The 17099-nt window shown below is 40.3% G+C and overlaps 1 protein-coding gene across 1 annotated transcript in view; it reads right to left on the bottom strand.

The window, feature by feature from the left end:
• Nucleotides 1–17099, bottom strand: part of LOC105493034 (golgin subfamily A member 2-like) — a 66858-nt gene that overhangs the window by 10646 nt on the left and 39113 nt on the right. Inside the window, 3 exon segments of the mRNA XM_071099250.1 lie at nucleotides 527–597; nucleotides 4160–4648; nucleotides 14961–17099. The exon segment at nucleotides 14961–17099 is cut by the window's right edge and continues 25989 nt beyond it. The gene's annotated coding sequence lies outside the window, so the exon portion shown is untranslated.

Genomic DNA, 17099 nt, shown 5'->3' with positions numbered 1-17099 from the left:
CCTCACTCATAAGGTTTTGAATTCTTGAAGAGATACTAAATCAATATTTAAATGAACACTGATCAAACGTTATTCTGTACCGCAAATTAAAATTGAATGTTGCTTTACAAGTGCTATCAATCTTGTAGTTCGCTAACAAGGGAGTCAAATGGGACTTTTTGGTTACATCTCACCTCTATCAGTATTTGTGGACCACTAAAAGACTTGGGGAGGAAGACCAGAGGGAAAGGGCAGAAGCTGAGAAAGGGGCACTGAATGTGGAGAAACAGCATGGTACTGAGTTCGGAGCCAGATTCTGGCCCCACCACTGCCTGACAAGTTAACAACATTTATTACATATATGCATTACAAGTTAACCATATGTAATCCCCTCAGCAACCTTATGACAGGGCTATTATTAGTATCATTGTCATCCTCTTTTTATAGAACAGGAGACAGGCCCAGAGCATAAAACTCTTAGAATAATGCCTGGGATATCATTACTGCTATGTAAGTGTTGGTTTAAAGACTCAAGTCAAGACTATACCTTGTGTATTTCCAAAGAACTAAGTTTCAGTCAGTACTGCTTCTAAACCAAGGAGCCAAGTTTTTCAGTCTCTGAGAAATCAAACAGAGTTACCATCAATTAATTTCAAACTAATAAATTGAGAGACTCAGCTGCTTCTTCACATTTCATGCTTTTAATAATCACACCCTCGTTTAAAAATTTCCCAGTTTGGAGACTAGTACCACAGATGAGAAAAAGTTGCCCCTGATTATCTGACTTATACCTTGGCTTAATTTAATCCAGCCCATATGCAGAAAACCATTGTTTCTCCACTGAATTGCTCTTGAAAAATATGAAAATGTTAATTTTCCTTTCAAAGTATTTTGTGACAATATTTTAGAACAGAGAGTTGGTAAACTTTTTCTATGAAGAGCCAGATCATAGATATTTTAGGCTTTGCTGGCTACATATTGCTTCTTTTTTTCAACTATAAAACCAACTCTTTAAAAATGTAAAAGACATTTTCATCTCAGGTGGCCAGACCTAAATTTTTGAATGTGAGCTAAGAATAGGTTTTCAAAAAATTGTTAAAGGTACATTTAAAAAATAAGCAAAACAAAGGAGAATAAGTGACAGATACTATATGTGGCCTGCAAAGCCAAAAATATTATCTGAAATATTTACTACAAAAAATATGTACTATGGAAAAATTTTGCTGACCCCTATTCTGGAGAATCGTAAGTTAAGGGTATTATTATAAATAATTTAACCCCTGTTCCAATTTTCCGTAGTCCACAAGGCTAGCTTGTTTCTTCAGACAACACAATTGTCTCCAAGGATGCAGAAAAAGCATTTGATAACAAAATTCAATATCCATCCCTGACTAAAACTCTCCAACAAACTAGTAAGAGAACTACCTTAACCTGATAAAAGACATCTACAAAAACCTGTATCTCATATCATTTTTAATTATTAAAAACTGAATGACTTCCCCGTAAGTTCAGGAAGAAGTAAAATATGTTTGCTTTCACCATTTCCATTCAACACTGTACTGAAGATTTTAACCAGTGCAATAAGGCAAGAAAAAGAAAAGTCATCTACATTATACCAAAAAGACACCCGCACTCATATGTTTATCACAGCCCAATTCACAATAGCAAAGTCATGGAAGTGTCCTACATGTCCATCAGTGGACAACTGGATTAAAAAAATGTGGTGGCCGGGCACGGTGTCTCACACCTGTAATCCCAGCACTTTGAGAGGCTGAGGCGGATGAATCATGAGGTCAGGAGTTCAAGACCAGCCTGGCCAATATGGTGAAACCCCATCTCTACTAAAAATACCAAAAATTAGCTGGGCATGGTGGCAGATGCTTGTAATCAGAGTTACTTGGGAGGCTGAGGCAGGAGAATCTCTTGAACCCAGGAGGCAGAGGTTACAGTAGCCTAGATGGTGCCACTGCACTTCAGCCTGGGTGACAGTGTGAGACTCCATTTAAAAAAGAAAAAAAGAAAAAAGAAAAGAAAGAAAAAAAATGTGATACATTTATATGTATCCCTTGGAATGCTACTCAGCCATAAAAAAACAGTGAAATAATGCCTTTTGCAGCAACATGGATAGAACTGGAGTCCATTAACCCAAGTGAAATAACTTGAAAACATAGTTTCTAAATTATATATTCTCACCTATAAATGGGAGCTAAATGATACACGCAGACATGCAGAATGGAATAATAGACATTGGAGACTCCAAAAGGTGGAAGGGAGGTAGGGAGATGAAAAATTACCTGTTGAGTATAGTGTATATTATTCAGGTGATGGGTACGCTCCAAGCCCAGACATTGCCACTAAGTAATATATCTATGTAACAAAACCATACTTGTACCCTCCAAATCTATAAAAATAAAATTATAAAAGAAAAGTCATCTAGATTGGAAAGCAGATAAAACTATCTTTATTCACAAACAACAGGATTAGCTGTGTAGAAAATGTCATAGTCTTCAAAAAAGCCACTAACATTAAGGAATTTAGCAAATTTGCATAATGCATGCCAGTATACAAAAATCAACTGAATTGGCAAATATTAACAATTGCCCAGAAATTGAAATTTTAAAAACAATACCATTACAACAGCATTAAAAAATATAAACTACTTAGTATCCTAAGACAAAGATGTTTTGTACCTGACAAAAGATATGCAAGATCTGTAACTGAAAACTACATTGTTGAGAGAAATAAAAGAAAACCAAACTAAATGGAGAGCTATTCCATGGCTCATGGTTCAAAATACTCAGTATTGTTAAGACAGCAATTTGCCTAAATTGAGCTACAAATTCAGTGCAATCCTAATCAAAATCCCAGCAAGCGCTTTTGGAGAAATTAACAAGCTTACTCCAAAATTCATAGGAAAATACAAAGGACATAGAATAGTCAAAATTACCTTAAAAATAAGTCAGAAGATGAATAAAAGCCACCTGATTTTATGACTTTTCTTGCCTTTTTGTTGTCTTTCTACAGTAAAGACAGCATGATGTTGGCATAAAGATCAACAATTAAATCAATGGAACACAATAGATAATCCAGGAAAAAAAACCACACATGTATGGACAAATGATCTTTGACATAGTTGCAAAAACAATTCAGTGGAGAAACAATGGTCTTCTTAACAAATAATGTTGGAACAATTGGATATCCATGTACAAAAAATGAACTTTGAGTCACACCTGAAGCGCCCTTTACAAATCTTGATACCATACACAAAAATTAACTCAAAATGGATCATCGAGCTAAATATAAAATCTAAAACTATAAAACTAGGAGAGGTCGGGCGCGGTGGCTCACGCCTGTAATCCCAGCACTTTGGGACGCCAAGGCAGGTGGATCACCTGAGGTCAGGAGTTCAAGACCAGCCTGGCCAACACGGTAAAACTCTTTCTCTACTAAAAATACAAAAAATTAGCTGGGTGTGGTGGCACATGCCTGTAATCCCAGCTACTCAGGAGGCTGAGGCAAGAGAATCGCTTGAACCTGGGAGGCGGAGGTTGTGGTGAGCCGAGATCACGCCATTGCACTCCAATGTGGGCAACAAGAGTGAAACTCCGTCTGGGAAAAAAAAAAAAACTCCAAAACTTCTAGAAGAAAACATAAGAAAGCCTTTGTGATCTTGAGTTAGGCAAAGATTTTTTAAAATACTGCACCGAAAATGCAATCCATAAAAGAACAAATTGATAGACTGGACTTTATAAAAATTAAAAATTTCTGCTCCTTAAAATACACTGTTAATTAAAGGCAAGCCACATGCTGGAAGAAAATATTTGCATATGATATATTTGATAAAGGGCTTGTATCTAGAATATTTTTAAAAGAACTCAAACTCAATTTTACAGAGGGGAAAGGCAACAGATTTGATCGAACATTTCACCCAAGAAAATACGTGAATGGCAAATAAGCAGAAGAAAAGATGCTCAACATCACTATTCATTTAGGAAATTGAAAATTTAAACCACAATGACACAAATACTCAACTCTACTGTAAAAGTTTATAATAAGTATCAATAGTGGTTTAAAATTTTTTATGCCGAAAGTGACTGGTGTGGGGTGGGATTCCAATCTATCCTAAAGTAGAGATAAGCGGTTCTCTTACCCCTCCAAACAGCTTCACCTTAGGACTTACTTGTGCCTTGAGGCATTTGGAGAGCAGCATTTGCCAGACGCGGCCAAGCCAGCTGATGTGGGAAGTGGGAAGACCCAAAGCATTTTCTCCTATATTTCTTCCTATGGGAAGTTCTTAGTGCAGGCAAGATGGTGTATTCACTTACTGAGGGACAACTTGTGTTCTGGCAAGTCAGTTCCAGGGTGAAATGCAGAGGTTGAGTCTCTGTTCCCTCAGAGTCCTGGATGTTAAAAAGTGGCCCAGTAGCCCTCATCCTGCCCTGATTACGCTGGCTCTTTGCCACAGCAGGCCTGTGTTTCCCATTTATGGAGGAAGAGGCTTCTTGGATCCTCTGGGCCTCTTCTTCATTTGGACACTCCGTCTTTTTCCTTCTACACAAAGCCTGGTTCATTTCTGCCACAAAAGTGCTCCATCCAAGTCCAGCTTTGATCTGACTTTTCCAGAGAATCCAAACTAGGAGTTCTGGAAATCTTCAAGGTCACATTCCTCCTTTTATAAATGTTTTACAAATGAGGTAAAAGATCCCATGAGATAAGGTGACTTTCTTAGGCCCACCAGTTAATAATTTGCTTTATGCCCACCTTAACACTAATAGCAATTAGATAATCTAATGGCTACCCAGAAACATATGTCCAAGATTTTCATTCCAATCTCAACTATTATGTGCAGCTATCACGCCACTTTAAGAATTTCACTATACAAAGAAGCACAGCAATTGCTATTCAGACATATTAAGAGAAACCTTTTGGAAGCAATCAATCTATTTCCATCAGTGAATCTAACTTTTCAGCTCTGAAGTACTGGCTTTCAACTCTTTCGCATCATGAACCCCATTTAGGAGGCTAGTGAAAGCTATGGACCTTTTCCACGCACAAATATTTACAAAAAAAACACAAAATTTCACTGCAGTGATTTAACATGCAATATATGACAGTGAAAACACTTGGTCTGATGGTAGAAATGTCAGCATATCTGCTATGTGACCAGGGCATTTCTTTACTTTTAGTTTAGATTCAGGGTGTTCATGTGCAGATGAGTCACATGGATATATTGCATGATGTTGAGGGTTGGGCTTCTGTTGACCTTATCACCCAACTAGTGAGCATAGTACCTAATATGTACGGTTGTTTTTGTTTTTGTTTTGAGATGGAGTCTCACTCTGTTGCCCAGGCTGGAGTGCAGTGGTGCGATCTCGGCTCACTGCCACCTCCGCCTCCTGGTTTCAAGTGATTCTCCTGCCTCAGCCTCTCAAGTAGTTGGGATTACAGGCACCAACCACCACACCCAGCTAATTTTTGTACTTTTAGTAGAGACGGGGTTTCACCATGTTGGCCAGGCTGGTCTCGAACTCCTGACCTCAGGCAATCCACCCACCTCGGCCTCCCAAAGTGCTGGGATTACAGGCGTGAGCCACCATGCCTGACCTATTTTTTAAAACCCTTCCCCTCTCCTTCTCTTCCCCACTTTGAAGTCCGCAGTGTCTACTGTTCCCATCTTTCTGTCCATTTGTACTCAATGTTTAGTTCCCACTTATGAGAAAATGCAGTATTTGATTTTCTTTTTCTGTGTTAATTTACTTAGGCTTCCAGCTGCATCCATGTTGCTGCAAAGGACATCATTTCATTGTTTTTATGGCTGTGTGGTATTCCGTGGTACATATGTACCACATTTCCTTTATCCCTTCCACTGTTGATGGGCACTTAGGTTGATTCCATGTCTTTCCTATTGCGAATACTGCTGCGATAAACCAATGGGTACAGGTGTCTTTTGTAGAATGATTTCTTTTCCTTTAGGTATATATCCAGTGATGGGATTGCTGGGTTGAATGGTAGTTCTATTTTTAGTTCTTTAAGAAATTTCCAAACTGCTTTCCACAGAAGCTGAACTAATTTACATTCCCACCAATAGTGTGTAATATAAGCTTCCCCTGCTCACCAAAAGACCAGGGAGAAAAGTAGGTTAGAGATCATTCACTCTTCCCTCCCCCGACAGTGTAGGTGGATGCAATTAGCCAATTAGCTGGGTCTGGCAGGAGGATGAAGACATATCCAAATGGTGGATGGTAAATACGCATATATTTCAGTCAGGAAGGAAACCTCACTAACACCTGCGATTTTTTTGACTTTATCATAGCCATTCTGACTGGTGTAAGGTGATCTCTCATTGTGGTTTTTATTTGCATTTTTCTGATGATTATCGATGGGCATTTCTTTACAGGTTGGCTGGCCATTTGTATATCTTCTTTTGAGAAATGTCTGTTCATGTTTTTTGCCCACTTTTAAATGGTGTTATTTGGTTTTGTTTGTTTGTTTGTTTGTTTTTTGAGACAGAGTCCTGCTCTGTCGCCAAGGCTGGAGTGCAGTGGTACAATCTCGGAGTAGCTGGGACTATAGCACACGCTACCACATCTGGCTAATTTTTTTTATTGTTTGTATTTTTAGTAGAGACAGAGTTTTGCCATGTTGGTCAGGCATGTTTCAAACTCCTGACCTCAAGTGATACCCCTGCCTCGGCCTCCCAAAGTGCTGGAATTACAGGTGTGAGCCACCGCACCCAGAATGGTTGTTTTTTCTTGTTCAGTTATTTATAGATTCTGGATATGAGTCCTTCGTTGGATGCATAGATTGCAAATATTTTCTCCCTTTCTGTAGGTTGTCTGTTTACTCTGTTGATAGTTTCTTTTGCTGTGCAGAAGCTCTTTAGTTTAATTAGGTCTCACTTGTCAATTTTTGTTTTTGTTGTTTTTGTGTGTATGCTTTTGAGGTCTTAGTCAGAAATTCTTTGCCTAGCCCAATGTCCAGAAGAGTTTTCTTCTAGGATTTTTATAGTTTGAGGTCTTAACATTTAAGGCTTTAGTCCATCTTGAGTTAATTTTTGTATATGGCGAGTCCAGTTTTACTCTTCTGCATATGGTTAGCCAGGTATCCCAACACCATTTATTGAATAGAGTGTCCCTTCCCAGTTGTTTCTTTTTGTCAATTTTGTAAAAGACTAGTTAGTTGTAGGTGTGCGGCTTTATTTCTGGCTTTTCTAGTTTGTTCCATTGTCTGTTTTGCACCCCTAACCCTGCTGTTTTGGTTACTGCAGCCTTGTAGTATAGTTTGAAGTCAAGTAATGTGATGCTTCCAACTTTGTTCTTTTTGCATAGGATTGGTTCGCTATTCAGGTTCTTTTTTGGTTCTATATGAATTTTAGAATAGTTTTTTTCTAATTTTGTGAAAAATGATATTGATAATTTGATAGGAATTGCATTGAATCTGTAGATTGTTTTAAGCAGAGTGGACATTTTAATGAGATTGATTCTTCCAACCCATGAGCACGGAATGAATGATTTTTCCATTGGTTTGTGTCATGTATGATTTCTTTCATCAGTTTTCTGTAGTTAGTTCTCCTTGAAATCTTTCACCTCCTTGGTTAGACATATTCCTAAGTATTCGTGTATGTGTGTGTGTCTACTGTAAATGGAATTGCATTCTTGATTTGGTTCTCAACTTGAACATTACTGGTATATAGAAATGCTACCAATTTTTGGACATTGATTTTGTATTCTGAGACTTTCCTGAAGTCATTTGTCAGGACTAGGAGTCTTTTGGTGAAACCTTTAGAGTTTTCTAGACATAGAAACATATTGTCAGTGAAGAGAGGTAATTTGACTTTTTTTTAAATAAAGACTTGCTTTATAACCAAGGCTGTGGTTGATCTTAGAGTATGTTCCATGTGCAGATGAGAAGAATGTATATTCTGTGGTTGTTGGGTGGAGTATTCTGTAGTTGTCTGTTAGGTCCAATTGGTCAAATGTCCAATTTAAGCCCAGAATTTGTTAGTTTTGCACTTTGATGATCTTTCTATTGCTGTCAGTGGGGTAGGGTGTTGAAATCCTTCACTATTATTGTGTGGCTGTCTATTTTCTTAGGTTTAGGAGTAATTGTTTCATAAACCTGGGTGCTCTAATGTTAGGTGTGTGCATGTATTTAAGATAAATATTCTTGTTGAATTGAACCCTTTATCATTATGTAATGCATTTGTCCTTTTTAACTCCCTATTTGGGAGTCTTCTGCTTTGCTTGAGGTGTTTCAAGAATCACGGGAAAGTTCCTCTCAGGTCTAAAACACTGCCCTCTTTTGTATCGCACTACCTGGTCCCCTTGGCTTTTAGGGTTACCAGAGATTACCTGGTACTGTGAGAGGACTAGACCTTGGTGTGTGTGATGGCTAGAAGTTATGAGCAACTGTTTATAGTGTTAGAGGTGGCTAACAGCAGTGTTGTTTACAGGAAATAGTTATTATTACAGGGGACTACTTGGTTCTTTGTGTTTGGGTAAGAAAAGCATGGTTTAGTTCTAAAAACTGCTTACTTTCTTTTATTTTGATTTTTGTAAAATGGGATCTCATTATGTTGCCCAGGCCAGTCTCAAACTCTTGCCCTCAAGCAATCCTCCCACCTCAGCCTTTCAAAGTCCTGAGATTACAGGTGTGAGTCACTGCTCCCATTAGCCCTGTTTCCTAAAGGGCTCTACCCTAAAGCCAGTAATCTGGCTCTAGAATTAAGAGACAAGGTAAGTTTGAAAAAAAAAAAAAAAAAAAACCACCCTTCAAACTAAATTAGTCTTGTGAAACTCTTTGTAAAAAGAAATGTATATCTTTAAAGGAAACTTCCATTTGTAAGGGCATCTCTGTCTCTGCACCTAAACCACTAGGCACTTTAACTATGGGGAAGACAATGGCCTAAAGTTTATATACTAAATCTTATCTTTGTTTAGATCTAAGTTTGTGCCTTTGAGACATACCTTTTCTACCTGCTTCACCTAAGTCATGTCTTTGGAGATGCAAATTTAGAGTTGTATGGCTAACAGTTGTTTAGGGTATATAACAGGTATTCAAGGGATTAATAGTCTTAAAGTAGGGGAGAAGTTTTGAAAACTGCAAATGCAGAAGCTTATAAATCTGTAAGATCTGCTTCTGTCTGTGTGTTCGTATGTGTATTTTGTTTGTTTGTTTGTTTGTTTGTTTTTTGAGACAGAGTATTGCTCTTGTTGCCCAGGGCTGATGTGCAATGGCGCAATCTCAGCTCACCATAACCTCTGACTCCCAGGTTCAAATGATTCTCCTAGTTCAGCCTCCTGAGTAGCTGGGATTACAGGCATGCACCTCCACACCTGGCTAATTTTGTATTTTTTTAGTAGAGATGGGGCTTCTCCATGTTGATCAGGCTGGTCTCGAACTCCTGACCTCAGGTGATCTGCCTGCCTCAGCCTCCCAAAGTGCTGGGGTTACAGGCATGAGCCACCATGCCTGGCCATGTCTATATATTTCACTATCAAATTATATGAAAGAGCTCTAATCAATTGGCTTAAAGAAAAATAAGTGCTTAAATGAAATATCTTCTCAGGAAAATAGAAGCTAGCTCAAATGCCATTTAGTTCACATGACTTCAGTGATCTTTGTTAAATAAAACTAGTCTCTTCAGTAATTTAATTTTTAAAGTCATGTTATTGATAACAACAGGAGACAGACAAATTCCTAGGCAGACAGGGATGGGACGCTGGTAGGGCTCAACCTTCAACCTGAGGACTGAGCTGCTAGTTCTGGATAGAATCCACGACTGGAGTGAAAACTTCTATCCCCATCTTACACACTCTCTCTCAATTGGTTCCTTCTGGATAATGCCTTTTAACCAATCAAATGGTGCTGTCTCCAAGCCCACCTGTGGACCAATCAGCATGCATTCATTCTCCCATTCTAAGCCCATAAAAACCCCAGACTCGGCCTCATAAACAGCTGCCTGCTTTCCTGGTCCCTCTGACAGCTGACAGCTTTCCTTCTGTAGCTCAATAAAATTCTTTTCTGCCGTGCTCACTCTCCAGTGTCTGCATACCTTATTCTTCCTGGAACCCGAAACTTGCTAAGCTGCAGGCCACAGGAGTAAAAAAGAGCTATAACCCTCCCTCCTGCTTGCAGAACAACTGGTGAGAAGAAGCCATAGGGTGCCTGCTCACTGAATTACAGAGCGAAAGAGCTGTGACACTCCTGGCTGGCTCGCTGAGCTGCAGACAGTGCAAGTAAACAAGCTGTAACACTCCCTCCTGCTCACCAAACTATGGAAGTGAAAAAGCCACTGGATGCCACTTCCTCCCACTTGCTGAACGACTGGAGCAAAGAAGCCACAACATTATATTAAATTAAGTTACCAAGACCAGCTCAGTCATGGAAACCCCAACCTAGCGGCACTAAGGAATTGAAGACAAAGACACAGAAATACAGAGCAACGTGGGATCAGGGGGCTGACAGCCTTCAGAGCTGAGAGTCACGAACAGAGTTTGACCCACATACTTATTGACAGCAAGCCAGTGATAAGCATTGTTTCTATAGGTTATAGATTAGCTGAAAGCATTCCTTACGGGAAACAAAGCATTCTTAGCAAGGAGTAGAGAAACAGGCTCTGGCTGATTATCAGCAGCAAAAACATGTTGTTAAGGCACAGGCCACTCCTGCTATTGTTTGTGGTTTGAGCAGTTGTCCGTTCTGGGCGGGCCAGGTGTTCCTTGCCCTGCTCCAGTAAATGAACAACTTCTAGCAGTGTGCATCATAGCCATCATGAGCATGTCACATTGCCACAGAAATCCTGTTTATGGCCAGTTTCTTTAAGGCCTATTTATGACAGGCTTGTTCCCAGCATTAAGTAATCCTAGGTTTTTCACCAGAAATGAGGGTTACTAAGAGAATAGTAGTTAATATATGTGATTAAAACTAGTAGATACAAGAGAAAAAAATTCTACATACAGAATATATAAAGTAAGATGTTGATATAGTTTGGGTGTTCTTTCCTCTAAACCTCATGTTGAATTGTAATCTCCCATGTTGGAGGTGGGTCTGGTGGGAGGTGACTGGATCATGAGAACGAATCTCTGATGAGTGGTTTAATGCCATCCCCTTGGTGCTGTCCTCACAATGGCAAGTTTTCACAAGATCTGGTTGTTTAAAAAGGGTGTGGCACCTCCTCCCCCTCTCTCTATGGCTCCTGCTATCACTGTGTGTGACATTTGCTCCCACTTCACTTTCTGCCATGATTGCAAGCTTCCTGAGGCCTCCCTAGAAGCTGAACAGATGTCAGCACCATGCTTCCTATAAGGCCTACAGAACCATCAGCCAATTAAACACCTTTTCTTTATAAATTACCCAGCCTTTGGTATTTATAGAAATGTAAGAACAGCCTATTACAGGAAATTGATACCAAGGAGTGGGGCATTGCTATAAAAATACCTGAAAATATGAAAGCAACTTTGGAATTGGGTGGCAGGTTGAAAGACTTTGGAGGGCTTAGAAGAAGGAAAATGAGGAAAAGTTTGGAGCTTCTTAGAGACCAAAAACCACTTGTACCCCAAAAGCCACTGAAATAAATAAATATATATATATATACCACAAAGGTTTTAATACAACACTATTGAAGGGAGAACCTGCTGGTCCTTCAAAATTAAAAATCCCCAAACTAGTTTTCTGTATTTGCCCCAGATTGGAGAAATTACTTCAGTCAGAAGGCAAAGGTTACAATGAGAAAGCTGATTAACAATTGCCTGGGAAGTGTTGAGGCAAATTAATCAACATTGACAAAAGAGCCTGGGTCCCTTGGCTCAAGTCCCTGCTGAGAACCCAAATCCTTTTTGACCAGAAAGGGTGAAATGGTCTGGAAGTGGAAAAGAAAAAGTTTCCTGGGACCAGAACATAAAAATGTAAGGGCTGATAGAATTATGAAAGTTGGGATGTTTAAATAGGCTTTATGTAAAATATCTGTGTCTCTTTTACCTAAATGTCTTATGAAAATGGGTATTGTAACTGACTGGGGAATGTTTTCCCTAACCAGTAAGGAAGGAGACCACCTCTCCCATTATCTTCTGTTTCAAAAAGGCAGCAAAAAGTTAAAAAGAAGCAGAAGTGAGATCAATAGCCAGACAGCTTGGCACCAAGAACCAGGCCTGGTAGTCAAAGATCAACTCCTGACCTAACCGCTTGTGTTATCTATAGATTCCAGACATTGTATGAGGAAGACTTGTGAAACTTTGTTCTGTTCTTCTAGCCCCCATCACTGATGCATGTAGCCCTCAATCATGTAGCCCCCACTTGCATAATATATCATGGCCCTTTCACATGGACCTCTTAGAGTTGTAAGTCCTTAAAAGGAACAAGAATCTTTATTTCAGGAAGCTCGAATCTTGAGACATGAGTCTACCGATGCTCTCAGCTGATTAAAGCCTCTTCGTTCCTAAAACTGGCGTCCGAGAGGTTTTGTCTGCGACCGGTCCTGCTACACTAGTACTATAAAACAGAAGGCGTGTAAGTCTGCCGTTCCAGCAATATGAACTGGACATGCCAGGTGGGAACCACTAAGACTGCCCAAGCCCACAGTGTAGAGTAGGAACTCAAGTGCTGGTAGGGACAAATTATCTACTTGATAGCTTTTTGTGGAGTGTTTATTGGGGCTTATGGCAAAGGCCTGTGAGTACCTCCCAATGACAACTACTGGGACCTTGGACTAGAGAATTTCCACTTGAGGTGCATTTACTCGCTGGTTATGGGATGTTAAGTGAAGCTACCCCTATACCCAGAGTATATAAAATGATCTTGACACTTGAAATACCCATGTTGTCTGGAGTGACGCAAGAGAAACACTCTAAAGGGAAGCAGTGCCCAGAGTTCCATAATAAAATGAAGATGGTTTATATATGATCATGCTACCTTCGGGTGCGAGGAGGAGCAGGAAGGCTCTTTTTCCCTAGAACAGTGAATCTGGAACAGTGTAAGGGGCTGCCAGATTCTACAATGTCCAATAAATTGCTCTAACTTGACTGACAAAGAGCTGCTGGATTTGTGGATGGCAATTCCAAGGTGAACTGTTGGGGTGGCTTGCACTACATAGGCTGAATCAGAAACAATGTTTACTGGCTGTTTAAAAGTTTTTAACACTGTTATCATAGCCATAGTAAGTTCAGCCCTTTGAGCAGAAGCAAAGTCAGTTTGAAAAACTTGCTATTGAGGTCCTGCAAATGAGACTTTTCCATTACTAGATAGCATTTCCTTTTCTATACTCCTTTTTTGTGTGTCCAAATTGCCCACAATTAAAGCAAGAGCCTGAGAAATGGGGCATATTCTTTCCTACTTTCAATCCAGCCATAGCCTGAGCTAAAAGAGTAGCCTTAAGTAAGTTACCTCCAATACCATCGCAAGCCTGAATATATTCAGCTAAACAAGCCTTCCCTCTCAGGGGTCTAATAGCAGTTTGACACTCTGCATTAGCATTATCGTATGCAAGAAGCTGTATTACAACATGCTGAGCTGTTGTATCAGTTATGGCTTTCTACACAGCCTGTTGGAGCTGAGCAACAAAATCAACATATGGTTCTTCAGGTCCTTGTCAGACAGAACGGAAGGGAGGATCTTTTTTCCCTGTAACGTTTGTCCTTTCCCATGCCTGTAAGCACACAGAGCGCAGCTGAAAAATGGCAACATCCTCCGTTACTGCATGATTCTCTAATCGACCCCAAAAATCGACCCCAATAAGGGCCAACTCCCATTAACTGTTCAAAGGAAACAGGCATAGGTGGCTGCGCTTGTGTGTTTTCCCTTGCCTGGTTTTGAGCTTCATCAGCCCACCAAGTTTTAAACTGTAAATACTGAGGCAGAGTGAGAACAGATTTTGTTAAAGTATCCCAATCTTATGGTATTAACCTATTATCAAGAGCCACATTTTTTAACAAAGTTTGCACAAAAGGAGAGTTTGGTCCGTATTGACTAATGGCTTGCTTAAACTCCTTTAGTAACAAAAAGAAAGGTGGCCTAATTAGCTATATCTGTCCTCCTTGCTGGGTTATATAGTAACTGGAAATTGCCATGCTTTGAGGTCTCCCTCAGCTCTAGCTTTTTGAATAGAATTTTGTATAGCACCACCAATTGCTCCAGGTTTTAATATTGCAACTACAGGAGCAGTAAGTTTTTCAGCTAATTCATTTTCTCACCCTTTAAGGGGAGAGGGAGGAGGTGGCCATTCATTTAATTCAGCAGGTGGAGCTGACGGGCTAGTAAAACATACTTTTTTTTAGCTTTCCTTTCTTTAATCTCCTCTGGTAGCTGTTCCTCACACTCAGAATCTGAAGTTAGTTTTTTACACTTGTCCTCGTCTTCCTTATCTGAATCTGCCTCATTATCTGTTTGAAATGGCTCAAGAGCTGCCTGTATTAGTGCCCACATTGACCAAACAGAAACTGGAATTTTTACTTCATCTTTATATGCCTTTTTAAAATCTCTTCCCATTCTTTCCCATTCATCCAACTCCATAGTCCCTTGTTCCAGAAACCATGGGCAAAACTGCTTTACTGTACTAAGGAGTGATAAATTCTGAGTACTAACTTTCACTCTCCCTTTTTGTAATAAATGCCTTAAGAAATTTAAATAAGCTGGCCAGGCATGGCGGCTCACACCTGTAATCCCAGCACTTTGGGAGGCCGAGGCAGGCAGATCACAAGGTCAGGAGTTCGAGACCATCCCAGCTAACATGGTGAAACCCATCTCTACTAAAAATACAAAAACATTAGCTGGGTGTGGTGGCGGGCGCCTGTAGTCCCAGCTACTCGGGAGGCTGAGGCAGGAGAATAGCATGAACCCAGGAGGCAGAGCTTGTAGTGAGCCGAGATCACGCCACTGCACAACAGCCTGGGTGACAGAGCAAGACTCCATCTCAAAACAAATAAATAAATAAAAATAAAGAAATTCAAATAAGCAGAATGTTTGCTTTCGTTTTGTCCCATTGTTACCCTAGTTCTTCAGAGCGCTCAGCTTTTCTGCCGAGCTTCTTTCAGTCGTCCTCAGGTGCCCTCTGATGATGCGTCCTCCACTTTCACACATCCTAGTGTTTCTTCCCTGGGGTCTTCGTCACCCCACGTTGGGCACCAGGAATGTTGGGGTGATTGGACCCAACACCAGGCTGTGGGGGCTATGAAGTCCAGCGGAGTCAAAGGAATGAGAAAAGACAAGTTAACAGAGAAAGTAGGACCAGGGGGCCAACACTAGTATGGAGGCTGTGAAGGCCCTGAGCTCTGGGAGCCCACACTATTTATTGGTGATCAAACAAAGAAACAAGTGGTGAGGATGTGGGGGTTGAAAGGAAGCAGTGTATCAGGTGAATGAGCTACAACTGTGACGGTTTAGCATTTTCTTTGAAACATATGGCTACTTGAGATCATGGGAGTACTAGAAGCAAGGAGCCAGCAAGTCTGGACACATTCCAAAGGCCACAAGGGGTTTTACCCTGGACATGTTCCAAGCCCTGCCTCAGCTTCTCTCCCAACACTCAGCTTTTCTCCCAACAGTGAACAAACATACTTGTTTGGAAGGCAGCAACTCTGATTGTAAACTACACTTTTGTGACCCAAATTTACCTTTCTTTCTCCCTGAGTTCTCTAAAATTTGGAAACTATTCATGAGTATTCTTATGTTATGGCAATATAGTTATATTTGTATATGATGAATAAGAATGTTTCCTTTTTTTTTTTTTTGTTAATAGGGCACAATTGGAGACATTGATTATTTTACCAAGGCTTTGATTAGACTAACAAATTTTCAGGTAAAGTTCCAGCAAAGCCTATATGGTCAAACAATTCTTGCTGCACTTTGTGCAAATAATCAGGTGAAGTACAATAAGGCTAAAACTAATTTTGCACACAGATCGATCTTACTATACTTTCTCTTTAGTAGAAAAGGGGGACTAGAGAGAGCTAAAAATTATGTTTCAAAGGAAAACTGTACCACACCTGTTTATACTAGATTCCAGCCCTGACCTTTGTTTTTAAGCTTTATTATTTGACTAGAATTTGGGCTAACTCCTGATCCTGAATTATTTCTTGGCTACAGTAAGTCTCCAAAGAAGAACTGGGTTGTAATTTTCTTCATGATGTTTTAGTTGGTTCCTTAGTGAAATTTCTTTTTTTTTTTTTCATTCTGACACAAAAATTCTCTTTTGATTGTCAAATCACTAATGTTATCTCTCATTGTTTTACTTCTTTCCAAGACAGCCAGAATCATGACATTCTGAAGACTAGAGATGATTTGACAGAGCCTGCAAATCACCCTCATTTTGGATCATTTGGCATCCCACTTGGCCTTTTAAAAATTTTTTTTTATTATGAGACAGGGTCTCACTCTGTCACCCAGGCTGGACTCTGTCACCCAGGCTGGAGTGCAGTGGCACACTCACGGCTCACTGCAGCCTCAACCTCTTGGGCTCAAGTGATACTCCTGCCTCAGCCTTCCAAGTAGCTGGGGCCATAGGCACGTGCCACCTTGCCTAGTTAATTAAAAAAAAAAAAATTTTTTTTTTTGTAGAGACAGAGTCTCACTATGCTGTTTTCCAGGCTGGTCTCTAACTCCTAGGTTTAAGTGAACCTCCTCCTCAGCCTCCCAAAGTGCTGGGATTACAGGGCATGAACCACCATGCCTGGTCTCAAGGGTCATTTTCAAGGGATAGAGTTAGTTCAGAGCATCCAACTCAAGGATGGGCACACAGGTGCCTGTTTTAAACAGCTAGAAAATTGAAGTACTTTGCCTCCCGGGACATTATCTGGCTCTTTTTCCATCCATCCCAACCATGGAAAAGTTCCTGCCTCCACCAGTATGAAAAGAGAATTACCGAGGGGATATCACGATACCTGGTGACAGAGACTAGTAGGGCAGAAGAGGGCTCCCCACCCAGGAATGTCAGGGTACCATTGTCTAAAATTATTAGAGACCAATGTCTCTCTAAAATAATAATTAGTCACAGCCAGTGCCAGGGAGAGGCAGTCTCCCAATAGACAGAAGATACCTGACGCTGGTGATCAGCAGCTTCCCGATATGACTGCAGAAGCTGGGCAAGTGAGCTCAAGCATGCTCACTAAGAGGAAAAATGACAGAGTTTA

The sequence above is a fragment of the Macaca nemestrina genome, chromosome 7 (genome assembly GCF_043159975.1).
Source record: "Macaca nemestrina isolate mMacNem1 chromosome 7, mMacNem.hap1, whole genome shotgun sequence".
NCBI lineage: Eukaryota > Metazoa > Chordata > Mammalia > Primates > Cercopithecidae > Macaca > Macaca nemestrina.
This window is presented reverse-complemented; position numbering and strand designations above follow the sequence as displayed.